General features: G+C 37.8%; 1 long non-coding RNA gene across 1 annotated transcript; it reads left to right on the forward strand.

The window, feature by feature from the left end:
• Positions 1-770, forward strand: LOC129758361 (uncharacterized). The gene is made up of 3 exons (XR_008739959.1): positions 1-468; positions 528-620; positions 680-770. It is a non-coding gene; the product is annotated as an uncharacterized LOC129758361 (long non-coding RNA).
• Positions 771-4082: the final 3312 nt, after the last annotated feature.

Genomic DNA, 4082 nt, shown 5'->3' on the forward strand with positions numbered 1-4082 from the left:
AGTCGTTTAACTCCATCGAATTCTTAGTGGCAAGTTTTTGAAATTTTCATGGATCCTTGCCATGATCCATGAAAATTTCTTCCAAAGCAGCAATGTTGTGTTACATTTAATATTGTTCATCATTATTCTGATACGATATTTGAGCGAAATTGCAAACATTACATTTTTTACCCATTCCCCTCATATAGAAACTGAAAAAGCGCAGATAAATTTCTCTGAGTGTTAAGAACACTGAAATGAAGCAAAGGCAAAGAAAGCCGCTGTAATTTTGAGTTGGCATCGCTCGGCGTGCAGTCGATAAAGGAGCATAGCAAAAAGCAAAATTTGACGTGTTGGCAGCATTGATCTGTCAGGTCAGTTTCCGTGAAAAGCGAGAAAGAAAAGGAGCTTGCAAAAAAGGTGCCATCGGTCGGAAAGACGCTCGTCGGTCGGAACGAATTTCCGAGCGTGGGATTGCTTAACCGACAGGTAAGCGAATTTTTTTTTACCGCCACCAAAAAGCCTTTCTAACAGTCGTGTCGTTACAGGCTCGCTCCGCCGATTGGTAACCAAAAAACAAACTACCGCGAAGCGGGAAATTTTGGTTGATAGGCAACAACCGGGACCGGAAAAGGCCAAGTGTGAGTAGTCGCAAAATTAAATTTGATTCATTCCTGACCAAAAACAAACTTTGAAACAGGACCGCTTTCGGGTGAAAAAACACCCTGCGATCGCGCAAAAATTTTGTCGGTGACCCACCACGAGGCGCTCGGAAACTCAAAACCGGGAACCTGCGAAGTTGCGAGCGAGCGGGAAGGAAACCGATTAGGTAAGCGAATGCCAACAAACGCCAACATTGCCGATGATTAAACAAGGCATTTTTACAGATTCGCTCTGCCAGAATTCCAACAAAAACTGCCGGTTACACCAACAAGAAGATCGCTTGCAAAAGTTGTAAAAACATCACGAAGGGGTCGGAAACCGTAAGTGACAGAATCGCAACAATCGTTACAAGCTTGACCGACACTTTTCCCTTCGACAGGACCCCTTTCTTTTTTATGCGGAATTTCTAGGCGCAATCTTTTGTGCAACTTTCTTTTGCGCAACTTTCTTTTGCGCAACTTCTTTTTGCATGGCCTCCTTTTTCATCAGCCTGTTGCTCCAACATCGGTAACAACTTTTGTTACACGTGGTAATCATTCCGGTAGCCACGCGTCTGGCAAAAATCTTCCGGATAGAACTTCCTGTTCCGGAAAGCGGAAAGGATCAAGCCAGCCGACAAATTGAGGAATCAACCGATTCCGTTCCTCGGACGCAGTCTGCTGGAAAATACTTTTTCTTTGCATGCGTGTCGCGACCGAAAGCTCGATCTCAGCCCGGATTATTTCGACGGCCTAGAAAGGCACAAGGCTTGTCGATTGGAAGCATCCTGGGGGTGCTAAGTTTTTGCTTGGCGATCAACGAACAGCGAAGAGTTAGGAAGCCGCTGGAAGACAACCCTCCTTAGAGCCAGGAGTGACGAGGTGCTGCACTTCCACTCGTGTGGGCCGACAAGGTGCGGTTTCGGTGAGACGAGGCCGTAGGCATTTAAGCATCATCGGTCAGCGGATGACATTCTACTGTGGCACGAGCGGAAGTCGAGGGTGTGTGCCGAATATTCGCACGAGGAGTGAGAGTACACGTCAAGAGGTGCACCTGGCGGTGCCCAAGAATCGTCGAGTGTCAGCAAGCAGCCTTACAAGAGGGAACGAGAGTGAATCGATAAGGTGGTACGAATCGTTCAGCGTGTGTGAAAACAACAGGTGTGGACCCACACACCGCATTGTATTGGAACGGATTGCTGTGGGTGGGCGTGACTGGTGCGAGTCCCAGGCGTGGACCGAACAGAGCCAAGGAGCCGCATCAAAGCAACCGAGGGGAAACCCGCAAGGCAGCGAAGATGCACGTAAGTCGCTTTTTTCACAATTTGAGGTGGGAAAGAAAATGGGTGTAGAAAATTAAGCAACCTTAAATAAATGTTGCCATCATATGTTTGCGAAATATTTTATTTATTCGTGGCATCGACCACGGTAAGCCTACGTCACATGCTTTGTTATGACTGCTCCATTTTGTTTGAAACTGTCGTGAATGGATTCAATTTCAGCTTCCAGAGTTTGAAAATGCTCTTGTTCTCTCAGATGTAATTGTAATAAGCTGAAACAAATGTTCGAGAATATAGGAAAAAATAAATTACGCGCAAGATATTTACTTGAAGCTAACCCGAGCAGACTTTGATGCCTGAATCGATAGCTAACAGTAACCAAAATGAGCTATCAATGCCAAAATGATAGCATAATTAAGTATCGTATTTCTCCCGATGACAAAATTAGGTTTCATTAAAGCATCAATATGTCGAAATGTGATACCAAAACAAAACCTAAATAAGGCATTGATACCTAAATGAAAGCACTATTTGGTTTTGTTTTTTCCAAGATAACAAAACAAGGCATCATTAAGGTTTCATTTATCATGATAGAGCAGAAAAGTAAGATCAAAATGATACTATGATTTGGCATTCAATTTTCTGTGATGAAAAATCAGATTAAGTTTGGTGTTAAAAATAAATCGAACTGTAAACAAACAGCATATTTGTTCGTTAACGGCATAGTGCGTACCTTTTTTAGTATTAATTTTTCAGTCATTGTAAAAATAGGCATCATTAAGAGCAGAAAAGTGAAATCAAAATGATAGCATGATTTGATATTAAATTTTCTGTAGTGATAAATCAAAAATATTACAGGTGTTAAAAACTAAATCGAACTGAAAACAAACAGTAAATTTGATTTTTGAGTTGATTTTTTAGTCAATGCATGAATAGGCATCTTTATGGTATCATTATTTTTTATTGTTCATTTTCATTTTGACCTAAAAACCAACTTGTTATCAGACATTTAATTGTAAAAAACTCTTTAATTAAATTTTATAAAACCCCAAGCTTGTTCCAAAACGTGGTTCAAATAATATGAAGATGACAAAAAAATTCTGGGTAAAATAAAAACATACATGAAAAAACAACTTAGCACGAGTTGGGTTTTGTTTAGTTGAAAATATCATCAACTTCAAGTTTTCTTTGTTTTTTTTCCTTAAACCCTCTTGAATTAGATCATTAGTATAACAATGCATATTTTGTAAATAAATATGCCTGACTTTGGCTCCTTAAAACCTTCGGTATGAGGCGTTTCAAATAAACGAATTATAAAAAAAATATTTTGTAAATATAAGTTTTAGGTGTTAAAATTCAAATCCAACTGAAAACAAACAGCCAATTCGTTCGACAAACGCACAGTGCGCGCATTATTTATTGCAGATTTGTCAGTCTTTACAAAAATAGACATCAATCAGGTATCACTATTTTACATCACCTATTCAGTGTTTATTCAGAATAAACTAAAACTAAGTTCAGAAAACAATATATAAAAAAAATTATAAATAATTATTAATCAATTTATAATAAATAATTATTAATAAAAATTAAAAAATATTTATAGAAAATAATTCAATATCAAAATCCCTGAGATAGCCAATCTGACGCCTGAAAATAGAACATACATTGTTTGTACTTGCCTCTAAAACTTTAGTCAATTATACCATTATACTCTAAGTAGAACAGGCCTCCTGAAAATAATTTGAATAACGAAGTTATTTATTTAATGTTTAATTTAGGTAAAAATGGCATTTCTTGAACCATCGATGTTATTTTAAAATCATTTGATAAAAATGGATTTTTGCGAAATCAATTATTATGCTTTTGATATGATGTGTATAATTGTTATACTTTCTTGATGTACAATTAACAAACTTTAATATCAACGAATCAAGATTATAAAGTTTAATATAATTAAATGTATACAAAAATTTTTAACTGCTATTTAAGATTGATTTATATCACAATGTATTGTAGTGGGTATATGGTGTCAGTTACCGATCCTCAATTGGTTTGTTTTGAATTCGTGATGTTTTCAGTGAGTCTTCGTGTTTACATTTTATAGTGACGAATTTTGTACCTATCCGACACTGTTGCATAAAAAGGTGTCCAGAAAAACCGCAGCAGCAGAATCGCGCAT

This window comes from Uranotaenia lowii, chromosome 3, assembly GCF_029784155.1.
Source record: "Uranotaenia lowii strain MFRU-FL chromosome 3, ASM2978415v1, whole genome shotgun sequence".
NCBI classification, from domain to species: Eukaryota; Metazoa; Arthropoda; class Insecta; order Diptera; family Culicidae; genus Uranotaenia; species Uranotaenia lowii.